Source organism: Pseudophryne corroboree, chromosome 8, assembly GCF_028390025.1.
Source record: "Pseudophryne corroboree isolate aPseCor3 chromosome 8, aPseCor3.hap2, whole genome shotgun sequence".
In the NCBI taxonomy this organism is placed as follows: Eukaryota; Metazoa; Chordata; class Amphibia; order Anura; family Myobatrachidae; genus Pseudophryne; species Pseudophryne corroboree.
In genome coordinates this window covers 295,105,159-295,130,021 of record NC_086451.1, presented here as the reverse complement: position 1 = coordinate 295,130,021, position 24,863 = coordinate 295,105,159, and the positions used below count along the sequence as shown (strand labels likewise).

The window sequence follows — 24,863 nt, the reverse complement described above, 5'->3', positions numbered from 1 at the left end:
CATCTAGGATGCACCCCACTGTTACAGTTCGCCCGACAGCCGTTTCAACACTTAATGGTCTTCATCAGGGGCAGCTGTCACTCTGTCCGGAGTTGCCTTAAGTAGCAGAGAGGGCGCCAGAATGTCCGAACGGGACGGCCGGAAACAGCGCGTCATAGCTGCTATCCGATTGGCTCCTGCCCGCACGTGGGATGTGTTGCTATGGTACACAAACCCGGCTCCCTCCTTAGCAACCTGCTCCGGCAGCGCAACAATCGTGTAGCGTGGGATGATCTGTATTGTAAGTACAGCGGCATACAGGTAGAGTTGCTGCTGTCTGTGATCCCAGTCACAGGCACAAATGCAGAGTGTTTAGCCCCACAGTGCGCCGGCGACATGGAAACACTGACAGCTCAATTTCAAATAAAATACAAAAAGTGACATATAGGACAAGTGAACCAAACAGTGTCATCATGCACAGCAATGGTATCAAACCACTCAAAGGAATATTAATAACTAAATGTAACACGCCACCACATTAGCGTGATATAATCATAAACAGCAATGGTATCATGTCGCTAAGGGGTTATAAATATCCAAATTCTACACACCACCATATTGGTGTGATATAATCATGGCTAAATGCATCATGGATCAAGGGTGTCTAACAGGTGCAGAGTGCAACATGACAGTGTGGATGCCTTATAATATCAGGCAAATAACGGAGATACTGATAGATCACCTATGGGACATTCATGTCTCTTGGTACAGTACCCAGTATTCCCATGCCGTCTCCAAGTATGGTACTGACTGGGCCCAACGCTGCTTAATTGCCAAGATCGGACGGGATTGGATGATTTCCAGCGTTGTATGATTGTATCAGACAGACATGCCCATACATAAGTGTCTCCCGTAGTGTCAGTATCTTCACCCGTATCACAGCCAAGTCACATCATATCCTGTATAATGGTGTAAGCCTAACCACCATTAGTGATGCCAACAACCAAGCCATGGGGAGAACTGGAGAAACATCCACCGACTCTTTTGATACAACACCTAGTATTCCCACCTTGTCTCCAAACGTGGTACTAGCTAGGCCCATCACTGCCTGCTAATGCTCTTCTGTTTGGTCTCTCACCTACAGGGCCCATCGGGCTCTTGTCTATTGCATATTGGACATACTCTACAACTCATTATTCCTGCACACCGTGTAGATTGATACTACCATACCACACTGGATCCCATCCGATCCCGTCTGATCTTGGCAATTAAGCAGTGATGGGCCTAGCTAGTACCACGTTTGGAGACAAGGTGGGAATACTAGGTGTTGTATCAAAAGAGTCGGTGGATGTTTCTCCAGTTCTCCCCATGGCTTGGTTGTTGGCATCACTAATGGTGGTTAGGCTTACACCATTATACAGGATATGATGTGACTTGGCTGTGATACGGGTGAAGATACTGACACTACGGGAGACACTTATGTATGGGCATGTCTGTCTGATACAATCATACCACGCTGGAAATCATCAAATCCCGTCCGATCTTGGCAATTAAGCAGCGTTGGGCCCAGTCAGTACCATACTTGGAGACGGCATGGGAATACTGGGTACTGTACCAAGAGACATGAATGTCCCATAGGTGATCTATCAGTATCTCCGTTATTTGCCTGATATTATAAGGCATCCACACTGTCATGTTGCACTCTGCACCTGTTAGACACCCTTGATCCATGATGCATTTAGCCATGATTATATCACACCAATATGGTGGTGTGTAGAATTTGGATATTTATAACCCCTTAGCGACATGATACCATTGCTGTTTATGATTATATCACGCTAATGTGGTGGCGTGTTACATTTAGTTATTAATATTCCTTTGAGTGGTTTGATACCATTGCTGTGCATGATGACACTGTTTGGTTCACTTGTCCTATATGTCACTTTTTGTATTTTATTTGAAATTGAGCTGTCAGTGTTTCCATGTCGCCGGCGCACTGTGGGGCTAAGCACTCTGCATTTGTGCCTGTGACTGGGATCACAGACAGCAGCAACTCTACCTGTATGCCGCTGTACTTACAATACAGATCATCCCACGCTACACGATTGTTGCGCTGCCGGAGCAGGTTGCTAAGGAGGGAGCCGGGTTTGTGTACCATAGCAACACATCCCACGTGCGGGCAGGAGCCAATCGGATAGCAGCTATGACGCGCTGTTTCCGGCCGTCCCGTTCGGACATTCTGGCGCCCTCTCTGCTACTTAAGGCAACTCCGGACAGAGTGACAGCTGCCCCTGATGAAGACCATTAAGTGTTGAAACGGCTGTCGGGCGAACTGTAACAGTGGGGTGCATCCTAGATGGCTTATCAGGAATAAAACCCCTTTTTTCTTTCACCAACTAAAACGTGAGTGCTGGTCTAATTCTTTTTTCAGCTGTGGAAAAAGTGAGTGTATATATATATATATATATATATATATATATATATATATATACAGTGGTTGAAGTAGAAATTTTGAAGTGGGGGTATGCAAAAGTGAAGGATGTAATTATGCGCGCGCCTAAGGCGCGCGCGCTCCAGAAAAGGGGTGTGGTCACCCAAAAAGGAGGCGTGGTCACCCAAAAAGGGGCATGCCTCATGTAGTAGAACCCCCTTATACTATCTAGTACTGGTGCCCCTTTCACATTGTAGAACACTGAATGAGCCGAAATTCACCCTGTAGCACACTGAATGAGCCGAAATTCACCTTGTAGCACACTGACTGAGCCGAAATTCACCCTGTAGCACACTGAATGAGCCGAAATTCACCCTGTAGCACACTGAATGAGCCGAAATTCACCTTGTAGCACACTGAATGAGCCGAAATTCCCTTGTAGCACACTGAATGAGCCGAAATTCCCCTTGTAGCACACTGACTGAGCCGAAATTCACATTATAGCACACTGAATGAGCCGAAATTCACCTTGTAGCACACTGAATGAGCCGAAATTCCCCTTGTAGCACACTGAATGAGCCGAAATTCCCCTTGTAGCACACTGACTGAGCCGAAATTCACATTTTAGCACACTGACTGAGCCGAAACTCACATTGTAGCACACTGACTGAGCCGAAATTCACCTTGTAGCACACTGAATGAGCCTAAATTCACCTTGTAGCACACTGAATGAGCCGAAATTCACATTGTAGCACACTGAATGAGCCGAAATTGTGACAGCAGGGACAGCCAGAGTGACGACAGGGAGAGAGACAGTGATGACAGGGAGAGAGACAGTGATGGCAGGGAGAGAGACAGTGACGACAGGGAGAGAGACAGTGACGACAGGGAGAGAGACAGTGACGACAGGGAGAGAGACAGTGAAGACAGGGAGAGAGACAGTGAAGACAGGGAGAGAGAGTGACGACGGAGAGTGACGACAGGGGGAGAGAGTGACGACAGGGACAGTGACGACAGAGAGAGTGACGAGAGTGACGATAGAGAGAGTGATGAGAGTGACGAGAGTGACGACAGAGAGAGTGACGAGAGTGACGACAGAGAGAGTGACGACAGAGAGAGCGACGACAGAGAGAGCGACGACAGAGAGAGCGACGACAGAGAGAGCGACGACAGAGAGCGCGACGGGGAGAGAGAGCGACGGGGAGAGAGAGCGACGGGGAGCGAGAGAGACAGGGAGAGAGTGACGACAGTGACGACAGGGAGAGAGTGACGACAGGGAGAGAGTGACGACAGGGAGAGAGTGACGACGGAGAGAGTGACGACAGGGAGAGAGTGACGACAGGGAGAGAGTGTGACGACAGTGAGAGAGTGTGACGAGAGTGTGATGACAGGGAGAGAGATTGACGACAGGGAGAGAGTGATGACAGGGAGAGAGTGATGACAGGGAGAGAGTGACGAGAGCGACGACAGAGTGAGCGACGACAGAGTGAGCGACGGGGAGAGTGTGACGACAGGGAGAGAGTGTGACGACAGGGAGAGAGTGACGACGGAGAGAGTGACGACAGGGAGAGAGTAACAACAGGGAGAGAGTGACGACAGTGACGACAGGGAGAGAGTGACGACAGGGAGAGACTGACGACAGTGACGACAGGGAGAGAGTGACGACAGTGACGACAGGGAGAGAGTGACGACAGGGAGAGAGTGACGACAGTGACGACAGGGAGAGAGTGACGACGGAGAGAGTGACGAGAGTGACGACAGGGAGAGAGTGACGACAGAGGGACAGTAATGACAGAGGGACAGTGACGACAGAGAGAGTGACGACAGGGAGGGTGACAACTGTGACGACAGGGAGGGTGGCGACAGGAACAGCAGGTAGAGAGGTGACAGCAGGGAAACATTACCTGATGTTGTTGCTGGCAGCAGTGAGCTGGCGCCGGGCGGCTGGTGAGTGGAAGCGGGTCCGGCGGCCGGCTGGTGAGTGGAAGCGGCGGGTGGCTGGTGAGCGGGGCCGGCGGCCGGCTGGTGAGCGGTGTGCGCGGGTGGCTGGCGGCGGGGAGAGCTGTGAGCTACAGCGCTCTACACAGCCGCCGGCCGCCGCGCAGGCACGGGGAGCACCATGTGCAGCAGGATGCCACTTCCCTCGCCTCCTGCTGCACTTTCTGGGCTCATTTCCGGGTCAGTGGAAGAAGTGGCGGTATACCATACCGCCGTATACCGCCCCACTTCGACCACTCTATGTGTATATATATATATATATATATATATATGTATATTGTGACAAGAACACTGGAATAGTGTTTGAGGGCAGGTATGTTTGTCCCAGGTTCTTGTCTTACATGTATTAGAAAAATTAAAACTTCTAGGAAAATGTTTCGTTTTGTCAGAACCTTTTCAGTTTATTGGAAAAGCTGGATAAGGGCCCTGAAAGAGAGACAGGGCAAGTTCCAGACGTTGGGCCCAGTTCGGGTCTTTGGCCTCACAGAAGGCTAATCAGGGTTTCAGCTGTGTAAGAGTGTTATAGGGCTGCTGGCCTGATTAGTGTGTGCAAACTGCCTGAGACTGCAGAATCTCTGTGAGAGAAACACGCTTCCTTATACAAGTGAGCCATACAGTGTTGACTGGAAAACTTTGTGTTTTTGTTTAGAGACCGTTAGAAACGTCTTGTGTTTAGTTAGTGCCGGACAGGCAAGGTATTTTCTTTTGATGTTTGTTTTATTTTCTGTTTAATAAAACTGGTTGTGGCCAGTTGCACCACAAACTGGACTTGTGTGATTCCTCAGCTGCTGCGTGCTGCCAATTGCCGAGTTATGCAAGAACCCATGCAATGTGATGCTGCCTTTGAATGTCGCAGAATGTCTTTCTTTGCTAGGTTAGCCTGTACTGTGGTACCTTCACCTGAGCTGGAAAAACAAATGTGTGACGTGTTCTTAGAGGGTAACCGGGTAGAGGCCTTGCTAGATTCAGGAAGTTTAGTTACCCTTGTGAAAGCTGGGTTAGTGAACCCCTTAAAGGCCCAGCAAATACCTACTGGGGTAACTTGCATACATGGGGATACCCAACATTATGTCACTGCTGAAGTGAATCTAGAAACTTGTGGGTCAGCAATTGTTGAAGCAGGACTGGTCCCCACCTTGGTGCATGAGGCCATAATAGGGAGGGATTTTCCTCATTTTTGGAAACTGTGGGAATCACGTTTATCAACAGATGTGAGAAGTAAAGAGCCAGTTGATAATAACGGTGATTTTATGGATGTACATGTGTCTTCGGAACTTTCTGACCCTTTGCCTTTTGCTAGTTTGGCTGGGGAAGTGACAGATGGGGAGTCCAGTGAGGGCCCTCTTGCTGGAAACAGAGACATAGTAGTTAGAACTGAAAGCGTGCCTGACCTGGAGGTAAAGAAGGATCTGTTTGCGTCTGAACAGTTAAAGGATCCTACCTTAATAAAGGCTAGAGAGAATGTTAAGATTGTTAATGGGGAACCTGTGGTACCAGGTGACAGGGTTACGTATCCCCACATGGCCATCTGTAATGAGCTCTTGTACCACATTGTCAAAAGGGGTGAGGATGTGGTGGAACAGCTGGTAGTTCCCCAGCCTTATCGGAGAACGGTACTAGATTTAGCTCACAGTCACGTTACAGCAGGACATTTAGGGGCAGAAAAAACCACTGAAAGAGTTTTACAAAGGTTCTTTTGGCCAGGGGTTTATAAAGAAGTGTCTGAATATTGTTCTTCCTGTCCTGAATGCCAGTATCATGCCCCTAGACCCCATTTCAGGAGCCCACTAGTTCCCATGCCTATTACAGAAGTCCCGTTTGACAGAATAGCCCATGGATCTCGTGGAGCCCTTGTTAAAGTCCGCTCGGGGCCATCAGTATATCCTGGTAATAATGGACTATGCCACTCGATATCCTGAGGCTGTCCCTTTACGCACTATCACAACCAAGACGATAGCTAGGGAGCTGGTGCAGGTTTTTAGTAGAGTGGGAATACCAAAAGAAATTTTGACTGACCAAGGTACTCCATTTATGTCAAGGTTCGTGAAAGAATTGTGCAAATTATTTAAGGTCACTCACCTCAGGACGTCCATCTACCATCCCCAAACTGATGGGTTGGTGGAAAGGTTTAATAAAACATTAAAAAGTATGTTTAAAAAGGTTGTTGATAGAGATGGGAAAAACTGGGATTGTTTGTTGTCTTACTTGTTAATGGCCATCAGAGAAGTTCCTCAGTCCTCTATGGGGTTTTCTACATTTGATTTGTTGTATGGTAGACACCCCAGAGGGCTATTGGACATTGCCAAAGAGATGTGGGAAGGACAGCCCACTCCTTATAGAAGCGTTATTGAACATGTAACACAAATGCAGGATAGGATTGCAGCCGTGGTACCTATTGTCAGAGAGCACATGGAACAGGCCCAAAGTGCTCAACAGAGGGTATATAACCGGAGTGCCAAGATAAGGGAATTTGCTCCCGGAGATAGAGTTCTTGTTTTGGTATCCACTGTGGAAAGCAAGTTACTAGCTAAATGGCAGGGTCCATTTGAGATTAGGGAAAAAATGAATGAGGTTAATTACAAAGTATACCAACTGGGAAAGAGAAAACCCGAACAAATCTACCATGTTAACTTAATCAAACCCTGGAAAGATAGGTTGTCTCTGTTAGCGGAGCCTTGCCCTTCGGTGTCTTCACCTCAGTTGCTTCCCGCAGTAAAGGTGTCAGAGACATTATCAGCTGATCAGAACAATCAGGTTAAAGAATTTCTCATCCAAAATAGGGAGATATTTTCAGAGCTGCCTGGCCAAACGACCATAATAAAACATGACATTGTCACAGAACCAGGGGTCAGGGTCCATTTAAAGCCATATAGGATTCCTGAAGCTCAGCGAGAAGCTGTTTCTAAAGAAGTTAAAAACATGTTAGAACTTGGAGTCATAGAGGAATCTAATAGTGAGTGGTCCAGTCCCATAGTTCTCATCCCGAAGCCAGACGGTAGAATACGCTTCTGTAATTACTTTCGTAAGTTAAATGAGGTGTCCAAATTTGACGCATACCCCATGCCCCGTGTGGATGAGCTAATAGAAAGGCTGGGAATAGCCAGGTTTCTCACCAAGTTGGACCTGACCAAAGGTTACTGGCAAATACCTTTAACTGATAGCGCAAAAGAGAAAACAGCCTTTTCGGTTCCGGAGGGGCTATACCAGTATAAGATGTTACCCTTTGGGTTGCATGGGGCTCCAGCAACCTTTCAACGGGCGATGGATAAAATTTTGAGGCCCCATAGAAAATATGCAGCTGCCTATTTGGATGATGTGGTAATTCACAGTACGGACTGGGGGTCCCATTTGGTTAAAGTACAAGCAGTACTGGACTCAATCAGAGAAGCAGGGTTAACTGCTAACCCAAAGAAGTGCTGCCTCACAATCGAGGAGGTTAAATATTTGGGCTTTACCATAGGCAGAGGTCTGATTAGGCCCCAATTGAATAAAATTGATGCTATTCAAAACTGGCCTCGTCCAGTGAATAAAAAACAGGTTAGGGCTTTTTTGGGAATAACTGGGTACTATAGACGGTTTATTCCTAATTTTGCGACCACAGCAATGCCGTTGTCAGACCTTACCAAAGGGAAGCAGTCAAATATGGTGAAATGGAACCCTGATGCAGAAAAAGCGTTCTAAGCGTTAAAAGTGGCTTTGTGTTCACAACCTGTACTGATAACACCAGATTTTTCAAAAGAATTTGTTGTACAGACAGATGCCTCAGAGGTAGGGATAGGGGCTGTGTTGTCCCAAACCAGAGATGGGGATGAACACCCTATCATTTATTTGAGTAGGAAACTCAATGAGCATGAAAAAAGGTATGCCATTGTGGAAAAGGAGGCTTTGGCCATTAAGTGGGCACTAGATAGAGATATTACCTCTTGGTAGACAATTCAGACTAGTGACAGATCACGCCCCTTTAAAATGGATGTATGTAAATAGAGGTCAGAATGCTCGGGTAACTAGATTGTTTCTAGCATTGCAGGAGTATAAGTTTACTGTTGAACATAGACCGGGTACACAATTGGCCAATGCAGATGCATTGTCCCGCATCTTCTGTTTGGGGGCTACAAGTGTTCTAGCCCCTAGGTTGAAACAGGGGAGGGGGATATGTGACAAGAACACTGGAATAGTGTTTGAGGGCAGGTATGTTTGTCCCAGGTTCTTGTCTTACATGTATTAGAAAAATGAAAACTTCTAGGAAAATGTGTCGTTTTGTCAGAACCTTTTCAGTTTATTGGAAAAGCTGGATAAGGGCCCTGAAAGAGAGACAGGGCAAGTTCCAGACGTTGGGCCCAGTTCGGATCTTTGGCCTCACAGAAGGCTAATCAGGGTTTCAGCTGTGTAAGAGTGTTATAGGGCTGCTGGCCTGATTAGTGTGTGCAGACTGCCTGAGACTGGAGAATCTCTGAAAGAGAAACACGCTTCCTTATACAAGTGAGCCATACAGTCTTGACTGGAAAACTTTGTGTTTTTGTTTAGAGACAGTTAGGAACGTCTTGTGTTTAGTTAGTGTCGGACAGGCAAGGTATTTTCTTTTGATGTTTGTTTTATTTTCTGTTTAGTAAAACTGGTTGTGGCCAGTTGCACCACAAACTGGACTTGTGTGATTCCTCAGCTGCTGCTTGCTGCCATTTACCCCAGGAAACGGCACCTTGTTCCCTTACAGTGTTACAATATATATATACAATATATATATATACAATATCACCTAGCAGAGGCTTCACGTACTGTCCTCCCTTTGGCAGTGGCTCTCCCGGAGACTTGCACAGCAGCCAAGCAGTCAGTCACTATTGTGAGCGCCAGTGTCCCAACGCGCCGGGAAGAAGATGCACTCCATAAACTACAGCTCCCAGCAGCCCTAATGGCCAGAATGCTTTGGTGCTATGAGCTGCTGGGAGCTGTAGTTTATTTAGTGCGTCTACTTCCCTTTAATGCGGGGCGTTGGGACACCGGCGCTAACAATAGTGACTGGCTGGCAGAACTGTCTGACTCGCTGAATCAATGTAAAAGGTGAGAGTGCTGTGCAATGTCAGAGACATTGCATACCCACTGCACTGCATAGCACTGTCACCTTTTACATTGGGCCTAATTCAGACCTGATCGTTGCCTGACAAAATTTTGCAGAGCTATGATCAGGCACACTGACATGCGGGGGGACACCCAGCACAGGGCTAGTTGCACAGCGGCGATGCTTTTGCACTTCAGGAGTAGCTCCTGGCCAGCACAGCTTTTGCATGCTGGCCGGGAGCTACTCGTCGCTGCCCGGCTCGCAGCGGCTGTGTTTGACGTCACACAGCCGCTGCAGCCCGTCAAAAGCCGGCGTGCCACCCCCTCCAGCCCAGTGAATGCCTCTGCGTGTCAATGAGGCAGAGGTGATCGGTAGGCAACGACAGCCATCGGCTGTCAGCCATGCGCAGACGCACTGCGGCGCCGGTGCATACGCACTTCTGACCTGATCGCTGCGCTGCGATGAACGGCAGCGTGTGATCAGGTCAGAATGACCCCCATTGATTCAGCGTCCAGACATTACCCTCCGCGATATCACCCACTCTATCCGTTACATTAGCCATCTCGGGGCTTCCAGGCCGGCAGGCCAGGTGCTGTGTTGCGGAGTCAGGGCCTCTGGGGATCTGGACGCGGCTGTGGCGGGGAGGCACTTCTGTGACATCACGCACAGAGGAGGCTCCGGGGCTCAGAGAGTATGCGGCACAGTGAGGGCTATGAAAGCTTTCCACTGCGCCGCTTTCATACACATCTATGCCGGTGGCCGCTGCAGCTTTTGTTCCACCTGTGCCGCGGCTAGGGAGTGGGGATTGTTGATGCTGTTGGGGGCAGGAGGACTGGCAGCAGGACATAGGATTCTGCAGTAAAAGGATTTTTTGTTTTCCCTATCTCCAGCACAGAAAATTGCTGCAGATGCAGTGGCATACCCTCCAGCTGGACCTTTTTGGCAGGTACAGGAACTTTTTTTTATGTTTTATGGTCTGTACTGATTTTTGGCTCTCTAAACTTCCAATGAAAGTATAGGAAAATGGGCATGACCACGCCCCTTTACCCGTGACCACGCCCCCTTTTCAATTTCGCAGTGATTTTTATGTGTAAATTGTTGGAGGGTATGTTGCTGCAGATGCAGTGGGACTATTTTGGGGTGTCGACTTGGAGCTGCAGCTCCATCAGCCCCATTGTTAATCCTACCCTGGGAACACAACACACAGCAGCCAAAGGGCAGAGCCTCTCATTGGATGTAACCTGTGTGGGAGGGCGTTTCTCGACCAATCAGCTGTGGACTGGGTGTGATGGACCTGCTGCTTAACCAATGAGAGCTCCTAGCCACGCCCAGCGTTAGCCACACAGTCACAGAGTGACAGATCTGGGCTGTTATATAGGAGATACTGGCTCTATAATGTTTATTATAATGTCTTATTTTTGATATGGTCACTATAATGTGTCCATGTTAGGGTGCAAGTTAGAACCACATCAATATTTGGACACGTCAAAATAAAATAAATAAAAATTAATTCATTTTAATAGGTTGAGCATTTTTTTGGTGTTTGCCTAGAATATGTGGCATTGTATTGCAATTAACATTCTTGTGGTTTCATTTTTAAATAAAAATGATGTATATGATCAGTGTCGGACTGGGGCATGAAGGGCCCACCGGGGGAACACAGTGGTAGGGGCCAATATTTAGGAGTGTGGCCAGTCTCTATATTTATTTTCCTAACCATTAGACAAAGAATGGGCTGGGCCCTTTGATAAATATATTTAGTTAATACTGTTAGTGCATACATGATAATGTAGCAGATAAATAACAGCAATGCACTGTGGGGGTCATTCCGAGTTGTTCGCTCGTTATTTTTTTTCGCAACGGAGCGATTAGTCGCGAATGCGCATGCGCAATGTCCGCAGTGCGACTGCGCCAAGTAAATTTGCTATGCAGTTAGGAATTTTACTCACGTTTTTTTCTTCGTTCTGGTGATCGTAATGTGATTGACAGGAAGTGGGTGTTTCTGGGCGGAAACAGGCCGTTTTATGGGTGTATGCGAAAAAACGCTACCGTTTCTGGGAAAAACGCGGGAGTGGCTGAAGAAACGGAGGAGTGTCTGGGTGAACGCTGGGTGTGTTTGTGACGTCAAACCAGGAACGACAAGCACTGAACTGATCGCAGATGCCGAGTAAGTTTGAAGCTACTCAGAAACTGCTAAGAGGTGTGTAATCGCAATTTTGAGAATCTTTCGTTCGCAATTTTACTATGCTAAGATTCACTCCCAGTAGGCGGCGGCTTAGCGTGTGCAAAGCTGCTAAAAGCAGCTTGCGAGCGAACAACTCGGAATGAGGGCCTGTAGACAATAAACCATAGTCCTGTGCAGTATTAGGTATGTTCTTAAATTATACCATATACATACAGTATGTGTGTATATGGTATAATTTAAGAACATAGTCTGGAACCTTATCTCTAGAGGACTGTGGGCCAGTCCAACCCTGGATATGATGTTGTTTTCTCCTATACACCTGCTCATTAAGTGGTGTTAGATTGTCTCACATTTGTGATTAATTTTCCACACTTGCCTGAGGGCAGGATGTGGGGCGTTAACTTTTGGATGAGGAAGGGTTTTTAAGAATTGTTGGTGTCATTTTGTAATTTTTGTATCCTGACATAAGGGTCTCAATAAATGATCCGAAACGTTGAAGTAACCCAGAGTAATGGTGTGTTAATTCTTGGAGAAGTCATCACTGAGTGCTGCTATTGTGAACTGTATATTAAATACATATAATAAAATACTGATTCAACTGATACTTAATTGTTAGTTCCCTAAGTAACTTACAAAGGACCTGTTTAACGCAACAATTCAAGGAGTTACAGTACATTTGGCTCACCAGAAAGAACTCAGTAAGTGATAATTCCAGAGTAAAGGATTATCGTGTAATTGAACTTAAATTCCTTCAGGAATCTTTCTAAGTTAGGCTTGCTCCTCCCACCGCTGTCAGTCTCTGCGGTGGGCAGCACTGGGAACTAACAATTAAGTATCAGTTGTATCAGTATTTTAGAAGAATTGTATCTCTCATCTGATGAAAAGACCAGCTTAGTCTTGAAACGTTGATATGCAGCAATAACCCTTTCACTGCTTGTAAAGACCATGGAGTGCCACCTGTTCCTTGCTATATAAACAAGGGATGTGCAGTCAGGGGAGGCAGAGCCTCACCTGTCATACTACACAGTTTTTATTATAAAAATAATCTGGAAAATACAAAGTATTTATTTCTAACATATAAATATAATCATATATAATCTTTGTATTCTTCAAATCATTTTTATAGTGTAAACTCACAAATGTTGCACTGCTCCAGGAAGACACCGAGAGTCGCGAGGCAGCATCCAGCGGAGCCTTCCCTGTGATAATAAGAACTGCCTGGTGCAGGGGGGGCGGGGCTCCGCAGCAGCCAATAATCCCGCAGAGAAAACGGACCACTAGAGGCAGCTACTACATCTGCCTCAATGATGATCAGGTGACCTGTCCAGGACATAATCAGGAAGTTCAGACAGCTCACTTGCACTTCAGAGCCAGAGCACTGCTGCCAACGGGTGGGCTTCAGTATGCCGGCTGTCGGGATCCCAGCGCAAAGTGTACCGGCGGCGGAATCCCGACAGCCGGCATACCGATACTTATTCTCCCTCGTGGGGGTCCAGGACCCCCCTGGAGGGAGAATAAAATAGCCACACTGTCGGTAAGCCGGCGGTCGGGCTCCCGGCGCCGGTATGCTGGTCACCGGGAGCCCGACCGACGGCATACCATACCACACCCGCTGCTAACATCGTGCTGCTAAGCCTCCTGTGCCCTGGTTAGGTAAGGTCCTGTAACACATTTTGTGTGCCTCAACTCTGTATACTCACAGTTCCCCAAAGTGAGTGAGTATGCTGTGCACTGTTAGCACACAGCTGATCAATCATTCTCTCCTCTGTGACATGAGTCTGCCTGCTGCTCTAAACTGGTGCAGCGGTCAAGGCTCATCGGTACTGACAGCCCACCCCTGTGCACAGCATGCAGCAGTCTCTGTGAAGCTGCTGGCTGGGAGCTTTGCACAGGGGAACCACAGGACATTGGCTCTGCAGGACAGTGCACCATTCATGCTGCTCTAGGGCTATTAATGTTGCACACTGCTAATCTGCAATCGTGTAACTTTCCCATAGACATATCATACTCACCCATCTTGTTATTTTGATAAAAATCTGCACGTCAGGAGCTGCCCTGACTGTAATCTGGTATATACAGTACTACATGTAGCATACGCTGCACATTTATACTGTACGTGATGATTAGTGGCAGTGACCAATCTGAATTGCCCAGGTGGGACCTTTAGCTACAGTATGTGTATTTAATATAGAATGCAGTTAATGTGTGTATAGAACACTTTAAGGTGTTGTTTTGTAGTGTTGCCCTCTGAAACTGGAATAACATTAACTGCAATTTCTCTTACGTCCTAGAGGATGCTGGGGACTCCGTAAGGACCATGGGGTATAGACGGGCTCCTCAGGAGACATGGGCACCTAAAAGAACTTTCTAGTATGGTGTGCACTGGCTCCTCCCTCTATGCCCCTCCTCCAGACCTCAGTTAAATCTTGTGCCCAGAGGAGACTGGGTGCATTACAGGAGCTCTCCTGAGTTTTCTGTAAAAATAATTTTGTTAGGTTTTTTATTTTCAGGGAGCTCTGCTGGCAACAGACTCCTTGCATCGTGGGACTGAGGGGGAGAGAAGCAGACCCACTTCTTAAGAGTTAAGGGCTCTGCTTCTTAGGCTACTGGACACCATTAGCTCCAGAGGGAGTCGGAACACAGATCTCACCCTGGGGTTCGTCCCGGAGCCGCGTCGCCATCCTCCTCACAGATGCCGGAAAAAAGAAGCCGGGTGAGTATGACAGATCATAAGAGGACGTCAGGCGGCAGAAGACTTCAGATCTTCATGAGGTAAACGCGCCGCAGGTAGCTTTGCGCAATTGCTCCCACATTTACACGCACACATGGCACTGATGGGTGCTGGGCGCGGGGGGGCGCCCTGGGCAGCAATTAACCTCGTTTTTAGGCAAGAAGCATGTTGTTAGGCTGCGCGGTGAATCCCCCCATTTTTTTTCAAAATCTTGAGCGGGACCGAAGCCCGCCGCGCGAGTCGGCGGAGATTGATCCCTCAGCACTAACCAGCGCCATTTTCTCCACAGAGGCTGCAGAGAACGCTGGCTCCCCGGACTCTCTCCTGCTGAACATCAGAGGGCTGAAAATAAGAGAGGGGGGCCCATATTTAAAGCGCAGTGAGTGGGGAATTCTGTATACATTTATATGTAAAAGCGCTATCTGGGTTTTTTTCCCCTGGGTCAGTTGGCGCTGGTGTGTGCTGGCATACTCTCTCTCTGTCTCTCCAAAGGGCCTTCTTTGGGAAATTGTCCCCTTATAGTTACATCCCATTGTGTGTGTGGGGTGTCGGTACGTGTGTCGGCATGTCTGAAACGTAAGGCTTATCCAAAGAGGAGGTGGAACAGATGAGTGGTGTGTCTCAGTCGGCGGTGCCGACTCAGGATTGGATGAATATGTGGCATATGTTAAATGCTAGTGTAGTTTCACTGCATGAAAGACTGGACAAAGCAGAGTCCAGAGCGTCGGCAGGTAATCAATCTACAGATTGTGCCGACTCACAGGACCCGTCGGGGTCTCAGAAACGTCCCTTCTCACAAATAAGGGACACAGATACCGACACGGACTCTGATTCCAGTGTCGACTATGATGAAGTAAGGTTGCACCCCAGGGTGACAAAAAGTATTCAGTGCATGATTATTGCAATAAAAGATGTGTTACATATCACTGATGAGCCCTCGGTGCCCGACACGAGGATACACATGTTTAAGGGAAAGAAACAGGTTATAAACTTTCCTCCTTCCCATGAAATTAATGAGTTATGTGAAACAGCTTAGGAAACTCCAGATAAGAAACTGCAGATTCCCAAAAGGGTTCTTATGGCGTACTCTTTCCCTACACAGGACAGGGTACGTTGGGAATCCTCTCCCACAGTGGACAAAGCCTTAACACGCCTTTCCAAGAAGGTGGCGCTACCGTCCCCTGACACAGCAGCCCTCAAGGACCCTGCGGACCGCAGGCAAGAGACTACACTAAAGTCTATCTACACTCATACTGGTACTTTGCTTAGACCGGCAATTGCGTCGGCATGGGTATGTAGTGCAGTAGCAGCTTGGACAGATATACTGTCAGCTGACCTTGATACAATTTTGTTAACATTAGCTCATATTAAGGACGCAGTCTTATATATGAGGACGCTCAAAGAGACATTGGTTTACTGGGTTCAAGAGCCAATGCTATGGCTATTTCGGCAAGAAGAGCCTTGTGGATCTGCCAATGGACGGGGGATGCAGACTCAAAAAGGCATATGGAGGTTTTACCTTACAAAGGTGATGTATTGTTTGGGGACGGCCTCGCGGACCTGATCTCTACAGCTACCGCGGGTAAGTCGACCTTTTTACCTTTTGTTCCCCAACAGCAAAAGAAACCCCCACAATATCAGATGCAGTCCTTTCGGTCGCATAGATCCAGAAGAGGTCGGGGCTCCTCTTTCCTCGCCAGAGGTAAGGGTAGAGGCAAGAGGACACCTGCTGCGGCTGGTTCCCAAGAGCAGAAGTCCTCCCTGGCTTCCGCTAAGTCCACCGCATGACGCTGGGGCTCCCCTGCGGGAGTCCGCTTAGGTGGGGGCATGCCTTTGACTATTCAGCCAAGTCTGGGTTCAGTCAGACGTGGACCCTTGGGTGATAGAAATAGTCTCCCAGGGCTACAAGCTGGAATTCGAAGAGGTGCCCCCACGCTGATTTTTCAAGTCGGCCTTACCAGCTTCTACTCCAGAGCGGGAAGTAGTGCTAGCTGCAATTCAAACGCTGTGTCAACAGCGAGTGATTATCAGGGTTCCCCTGAGCCAGCAGGGAAATGGGTATTATTCAACCCTATTTGTGGTCCCGAAGCCGGATGGTTCGGTCAGGCCCATTTTAAACCTAAAATCCCTGAACCTGTACCTGAAAAGATTCAAATTCAAGATGGAATCGCTCCGAGCGGTGATAGCCTGCCTGGAAGTGGGGGATATTTTTGTGTGACTGGACATAAAGGATGCTTACCTTCATGTCCCCATATAGCCCTCTCATCAGGAGTACCTGAGATTCGCGGTACAGGATTGTCATTACCAGTTTCAGACGTTGCCGTTTGGGCTGTCCACGGCCCGAGGATTTTCACCAAGATAATGGCGGAAATGATGGTGATCCTGCGCAAGCGAGGAGTCACAATTATCCCATACTTGGACGATCTCCTGATAAAAGCGAGATCAAGAGAGCAATTACTGGAGAAGAGAGTGCTTCAGCAACATGGGTGGATTCTCAATCTACCAAAGTCACAGTTGGTTCCGACAACTCGACTAGCCTTCCTTGGCATGATACTGGACACGGAACAAAAGAAAGTTTTCTTCCCGTTTGAAAAAGTCCAGGACCTCCAGAAGATGGTCCGAGAACTACTGAAGCCGAAAAGAGTGTCAGCTCATCAATGCACTCGGGTTCTGGGGAAAATGGTGGCAACTTACGAGGCCATTCCCTTCGGCAGGTTCCATGCAAGGACGTTTCAATGGGATCTTCTGGACAAATGGTCCGGGTCCCATCTACAATTACATCAAAAAATAACACTGTCCCCCAGGGCCAGGGTGTCTCTTCTATGGTGGCTGCAAAGTGCTCACCTTCTAGAGGGTCGCAGGTTCGGCATTCAGGACTGGATCCTGGTAACCACGGACGCGAGCCTCCGAGGATGGGGAGCAGTCACCCAAGGAAGAAATTTTCAGGGACTATGGTCAGACCAGGAGTCCTGTCTACACATCAACGTGTTGGAGCTAAGGGCCATATACAACGGCCTTCGACAAGCAGATATTCTTCTTCGCAACCTACCGGTTCTGATTCAATCAGACAATGTCACAGCAGTAGCTCATGTGAACCGCCAAGGCGGGACAAGAAGCAGAGTCGCGATGGCAGAAGCCACCAGGATTCTTCGCTGGGCGGAAAATCACGTAAGCGCTCTGTCAGCTGTCTTCATTCCGGGAGTGGACAACTGGGAAGCAGACTTCCTCAGCAGACACGATCTCCATCCAGGAGAGTGGGGACTTCATCAAGAAGTCTTTGCAGAGATAACGGATCTCTGGGGAGTTCCTCAAACAGACATGATGGCGTCACGCCTCAACAAGAAGCTTCGGAGGTATTGTGCCAGGTCCCGGGACCCTCAGGCAATAGCAGTAGACGCTCTGGTAACACCATGGGTATTCCAGTCGGTCTACGTGTTTCCTCCTCTTCCTCTCGTCACAAAAGTGTTGAGGATCATAAATCGAAAAAGAGTACAAACAATACTCATTGTTCCAGACTGGCCTCGAAGGGCCTGGTACTCAGATCTTCAAGAGATGCTCACGGAAGATCCCTGGCCTCTTCCTTTAAGGGAAGACCTGTTACAGCAGGGGCCCTGCATGTTCCAAGACTTACCGCGGTTACGTTTGACGGCAAGCGGTTGAACGCCGGATCCTAGCGGAGAAGGGTATTCCGGAGGAGGTCATACCTACTCTAATAAAGGCTAGGAAGGAGGTGACGGTAAAACATTATCACCGTATCTGGCGGAAATATGTCTCTTGGTGTGAAACCAAGAATGCTCCTACGTAAGATTTCCATCTGGGTCGTTTTCTCCACTTCCTACAGACAGGAGTGGATATGGGCCTAAAGTTAGGGTCTGTTAAAGTACAGATTTCGGCCTTGTCAATATTCTTTCAGAAGGAATTGGCCTCTCTCCCAGAAGTCCAGACGTTTGTAAAAGGAGTACTACACATCCAGCCTCCTTTTGTGCCCCCGGTGGCACCATGGGACCTGAAAGTGGTGTTACAGTTCCTTAAATCACACTGGTTTGAACGCCTTAAAACGGTGGAGTTGAAATTTCTCACCTGGAAGGTGGTCATGTTGTTAGCCTTGGCATCTGCGAGGCGTGTGTCAGAATTGGCGGCCTTGTCTTACTAGAGCCCTTACTTGATTTTTCACGTAGATAGAGCAGAATTGAGGACTCGTCCTCAATTTTTACCCAAGGTGGTATCTTCTTTTCATATGAACCAACCTATTGTGGTGCCTGTGGCTACGAGTGACTTGGAGGATTCCATGTCCCTGGATGTAGTCAGGGCCTTAAAAATTTATGTAGCCAGGACGGCTAGAATTAGGAAAACAGAAGCATTGTTTGTCCTGTATGCTGCCAACAAGATTGGCGCGCCTGCTTCGAAGCAGACTATGGCTCGCTGGATCTGTAACACGATTCAGCAGGCTTATGTTACGGCTGGATTGCCGTTACCGCATTCAGTAAAGGCCCATTCCACTAGGAAGGTAGGCTCTTCTTGGACGGCTGCCCGGGGCGTCTCGGCATTACAGCTTTGCCGAGCAGCAACTTGGTCGGGGTCAAACACTTTTGCTAAATTCTACAAGTTTGATATCCTGGCTGATGAGGACCTAGCGTTTGCTCAGTCGGTGCTGCAGAGTCATCTGCACTCTCCCACCCGATTGGGAGCTTTGGTATAAACTCCATGGTCCTTACGAAGTCCCCAGCATCCTCTAGGACATAAGAGAAAATAAGATTTGAAACCTACCGGTAAATCTTTTTCTCCTAGTCCGTAGAGGATGCTGGGCGCCCGTCCCAGTGCGGAAAATCTGCAAGACTTGTATATAGTTGTTGCTTACATAAGGGTTATGTTACAGTTAGACTCGGTCTTGGACCGGTACTGTTGTTTGTTCATACTGTTAACTGGTTATGTGTATTCCAGGTTATACGGTGTGATTAGTCTGGCTGGTGTGAATCTTGCCCTTAGATTAACAAAATCCTTTCCTCGTGTTGTCCATCTCCTCTGGGCACAGTTCTCTAACTGAGGTCTGGAGGAGGGGCATAGAGGGAGGAGCCAGTGCACACCATACTAGAAAGTTCTTTTAGGTGCCCATGTCTCCTGCGGAGCCCGTCTATACCCCATGGTCCTTACGGAGTCCCCAGCATCCTCTATGGACTAGGAGAAAAAGATTTACCGGTAGGTTTAAAATCTTATTTTTTGGTATTATTTTTAGTTTTGTGTGAGGTTTTATCACATAATTGCCAACATGTACTTTTTTTTAATCTACACAGCAGTACTGGAATAAAAAGTACTGTAACTTTACTTTGTATGCTCCCTTCTTCCCTCCTTCTCTCTTCAATGCCGGGTCGCTTTGCCGGGACCTGCCGGACCCCCCCCCCCCCCCAACCCCCCCTTCACACAGACGTGCATATTACCGGTTGGAGAATTTCGACCCGGTAATTTGCAGATCAACACGGGTATTTTGTCTGTGTGAAAGGGTCAACCCGTGTTGAAATTCCAGTGTCTCTGACCCTGGTAGATTCCAGGGTCGAAGTCCCTAGAATTACAACCCGGGTCGACCCTGTCACACAGAAAAAGGACCCGTGTGTTTCATGAAATTACCGGGTGGAACTGCTTCACCCGGAAATTTCATTTTCTGTCTGAAAGGGGTATTATACTAGCGTAGGTATTACTGCATGCTGGCTGTGAGATGATCAGCTGCTGCTGGGCTGTACACTCACTGGGTGTTTCAGGGGTTATTAATATTGCTGTCTAATGATCACTTCTCCAGATTCCAAAGTGAGCGCAGGTTCCTCTATACTCTTCTCTTACAAAGCCTGCAAAAAGGTCACATCTAGTTTTGTGTGTTCATTTAGGTATGCTGCAGTTGTTTTATGTGAAAAAGTTGTACGTGTGTCAGACTGGTAACCTGATAAATACAGTAATGATTTATAGTAAACTTCACAGGCAGGACAGAGTTTACATATTTATTGCTACCAAGACTTTTTAATTCTGTAAATCATCCTGAGGTTTCGGTTCAGACCATACAGCGGCACCAGCTTGCAAGTTAAGTGACAGACAAACTCTCCAAAATGTTACATTGACTGTAATACATACACAACATGCTTGGTAAAAGGGATGCAATGAGGATACCGACAGATGGGATCCCGGCGCTGGAAATACTGACGCCGGAATCCCATCCGCAGCTAGAACACCGGCGTTGACAATGCATCCAGACAGGACTTGGGATCCCGGCATCTAAATACCGATGCCCGTAATCCTGATCCTTCTTTCAGTGGGATGCGATCACGTGGGAGGGGGAAAAGGGGGGTTAGGTTTAGCCGTCAGAAGAGGGTTTAGGGTTAGGGTACAGTACTCCTCTATTGGGCTCATATATGCGTGTGTAAATCTGGCTCTGATACTAGAGATGAGCGCCTGAAATTTTTCGGGTTTTGTGTTTTGGTTTTGGGTTCGGTTCCGCGGCCGTGTTTTGGGTTCGAACGCGTTTTGGCAAAACCTCACCGAATTTTTTTTGTCGGATTCGGGTGTGTTTTGGATTCGGGTGTTTTTTTCAAAAAACACTAAAAAACAGCTTAAATCATAGAATTTGGGGGTCATTTTGATCCCAAAGTATTATTAACCTCAAAAACCATAATTTACACTCATTTTCAGTCTATTCTGAATACCTCACACCTCACAATATTATTTTTAGTCCTAAAATTTGCACCGAGGTCGCTGTGTGAGTAAGATAAGCGACCCTAGTGGCCGACACAAACACCGGGCCCATCTAGGAGTGGCACTGCAGTGTCACGCAGGATGGCCCTTCCAAAAAACCCTCCCCAAACAGCACATGACGCAAAGAAAAAAAGAGGCGCAATGAGGTAGCTGTGTGAGTAAGATTAGCGACCCTAGTGGCCGACACAAACACCGGGCCCATCTAGGAGTGTCACTGCAGTGTCACGCAGGATGGCCCTTCCAAAAAACCCTCCCCAAACAGCACATGACGCAAAGAAAAAAAGAGGCGCAATGAGGTAGCTGTGTGAGTAAGATTAGCGACCCTAGTGGCCGACACAAACACCGGGCCCATCTAGGAGTGGCACTGCAGTGTCACGCAGGATGTCCCTTCCAAAAAACCCTCCCCAAACAGCACATGACGCAAAGAAAAAAAGAGGCGCAATGAGGTAGCTGTGTGAGTAAGATTAGCGACCCTAGTGGCCGACACAAACACCGGGCCCATCTAGGAGTGGCACTGCAGTGTCACGCAGGATGTCCCTTCCAAAAAACCCTCCCCAAACAGCACATGACGCAAAGAAAAAAAGAGGCGCAATGAGGTAGCTGACTGTGTGAGTAAGATTAGCGACCCTAGTGGCCGACACAAACACCGGGCCCATTTAGGAGTGGCACTGCAGTGTCACGCAGGATGTCCCTTCCAAAAAACCCTCCCCAATCAGCACATGATGCAAAGAAAAAGAAAAGAAAAAAGAGGTGCAAGATGGAATTGTCCTTGGGCCCTCCCACCCACCCTTATGTTGTATAAACAAAACAGGACATGCACACTTTAACCAACCCATCATTTCAGTGACAGGGTCTGCCACACGACTGTGACTGATATGACGGGTTGGTTTGGACCCCCCCCAAAAAAGAAGCAATTAATCTCTCCTTGCACAAACTGGCTCTACAGAGGCAAGATGTCCACCTCATCATCACCCTCCGATATATCACCGTGTACATCCCCCTCCTCACAGATTATCAATTCGTCCCCACTGGAATCCACCATCTCAGCTCCCTGTGTACTTTGTGGAGGCAATTGCTGCTGGTCAATGTCTCCGCGGAGGAATTGATTATAATTCATTTTAATGAACATCATCTTCTCCACATTTTCTGGATGTAACCTCGTACGCCGATTGCTGACAAGGTGAGCGGCGGCACTAAACACTCTTTCGGAGTACACACTTGTGGGAGGGCAACTTAGGTAGAATAAAGCCAGTTTGTGCAAGGGCCTCCAAATTGCCTCTTTTTCCTGCCAGTATAAGTACGGACTGTGTGACGTGCCTACTTGGATGCGGTCACTCATATAATCCTCCACCATTCTATCAATGTTGAGAGAATCATATGCAGTGACAGTAGACGACATGTCCGTAATCGTTGTCAGGTCCTTCAGTCCGGACCAGATGTCAGCATCAGCAGTCGCTCCAGACTGCCCTGCATCACCGCCAGCGGGTGGGCTCGGAATTCTGAGCCTTTTCCTCGCACCCCCAGTTGCGGGAGAATGTGAAGGAGGAGATGTTGACAGGTCGCGTTCCGCTTGACTTGACAATTTTGTCACCAGCAGGTCTTTCAACCCCAGCAGACTTGTGTCTGCCGGAAAGAGAGATCCAAGGTAGGCTTTAAATCTAGGATCGAGCACGGTGGCCAAAATGTAGTGCTCTGATTTCAACAGATTGACCACCCGTGAATCCTTGTTAAGCGAATTAAGGGCTCCATCCACAAGTCCCACATGCCTAGCGGAATCGCTCCGTGTTAGCTCCTCCTTCAATGTCTCCAGCTTCTTCTGCAAAAGCCTGATGAGGGGAATGACCTGACTCAGGCTGGCAGTGTCTGAACTGACTTCACGTGTGGCAAGTTCAAAGGGCATCAGAACCTTGCACAACGTTGAAATCATTCTCCACTGCGCTTGAGACAGGTGCATTCCACCTACTATATCGTGCTCAATTGTATAGGCTTGAATGGCCTTTTGCTGCTCCTCCAACCTCTGAAGCATATAGAGGGTTGAATTCCACCTCGTTACCACTTCTTGCTTCAGATGATGGCAGGGCAGGTTCAGTAGTTTTTGGTGGTGCTCCAGTCTTCTGTACGTGGTGCCTGTACGCCGAAAGTGTCCCGCAATTCTTCTGGCCACCGACAGCATCTCTTGCACGCCCCTGTCGTTTTTTAAAAAATTCTGCACCACCAAATTCAAGGTATGTGCAAAACATGGGACGTGCTGGAATTTGCCCATATTTAATGCACACACAATATTGCTGGCGTTGTCCGATGCCACAAATCCACAGGAGAGTCCAATTGGGGTAAGCCATTCCGCGATGATCTTCCTCAGTTGCCGTAAGAGGTTTTCAGCTGTGTGCGTATTCTGGAAACCGGTGATACAAAGCGTAGCCTGCCTAGGAAAGAGTTGGCGTTTGCGAGATGCTGCTACTGGTGCCGCCGCTGCTGTTCTTGCGGCGGGAGTCCATACATCTACCCAGTGGGCTGTCACAGTCATATAGTCCTGACCCTGCCCTGCTCCACTTGTCCACATGTCCGTGGTTAAGTGGACATTGGGTACAGCTGCATTTTTTAGGACACTGGTGACTCTTTTTCTGAGGTCTGTGTACATTTTCGGTATCGCCTGCCTAGAGAAATGGAACCTAGATGGTATTTGGTACCGGGGACACAGTACCTCCAACAAGTCTCTAGTTGGCTCTGCAGTAATGATGGATACCGGAACCACGTTTCTCACCACCCAGGATGCCAAGGCCTCAGTTATCCGCTTTGCAGTAGGATGACTGCTGTGATATTTCATCTTCCTCGCAAAGGACTGTTGAACAGTCAATTGCTTACTGGAAGTAGTACAAGTGGGCTTACGACTTCCCCTCTGGGATGACCATCGACTCCCAGCGGCAACAACAGCAGCGCCAGCAGCAGTAGGCGTTACACGCAAGGATGCATCGGAGGAATCCCAGGCAGGAGAGGACTCGTCAGAATTGCCAGTGACATGGCCTGCAGGACTATTGGCATTCCTGGGGAAGGAGGAAATTGACACTGAGGGAGTTGGTGGGGTGGTTTGCGTGAGCTTGGTTACAAGAGGAAGGGATTTACTGGTCAGTGGACTGCTTCCGCTGTCACCCAAAGTTTTTGAACTTGTCACTGACTTATTATGAATGCGCTGCAGGTGACGTATAAGGGAGGATGTTCCGAGGTGGTTAACGTCCTTACCCCTACTTATTACAGCTTGACAAAGGGAACACACGGCTTGACACCTGTTGTCCGCATTTCTGGTGAAATACCTCCACACCGAAGAGCTGATTTTTTTGGTATTTTCACCTGGCATGTCAACGGCCATATTCCTCCCACGGACAACAGGTGTCTCCCCGGGTGCCTGACTTAAACAAACCACCTCACCATCAGAATCCTCCTGGTCAATTTCCTCCCCAGCGCCAGCAACACCCATATCCTCCTCATCCTGGTGTACTTCAACACTGACATCTTCAATCTGACTATCAGGAACTGGACTGCGGGTGCTCCTTCCAGCACTTGCAGGGGGCGTGCAAATGGTGGAAGGCGCATGCTCTTCACGTCCAGTGTTGGGAAGGTCAGGCATCGCAACCGACACAATTGGACTCTCCTTGTGGATTTGGGATTTCGAAGAATGCACAGTTCTTTGCTGTGCTGCTTTTGCCAGCTTCAGTCTTTTCATTTTTCTAGCGAGAGGCTGAGTGCTTCCATCCTC

At 48.1% G+C, this 24,863-nt stretch overlaps 3 pseudogenes; 2 read left to right on the top strand and 1 right to left on the bottom strand.

Moving 5' to 3' along the window:
- Positions 1-741: 741 nt before the first annotated feature.
- Positions 742-861, bottom strand: LOC134953891 (5S ribosomal RNA; annotated as a pseudogene).
- Positions 862-1,195: 334 nt separating this feature from the next.
- On the top strand, positions 1,196-1,315 carry LOC134951030 (5S ribosomal RNA; annotated as a pseudogene).
- Positions 1,316-1,477: 162 nt separating this feature from the next.
- On the top strand, positions 1,478-1,597 carry LOC134952985 (5S ribosomal RNA; annotated as a pseudogene).
- Positions 1,598-24,863: the final 23,266 nt, after the last annotated feature.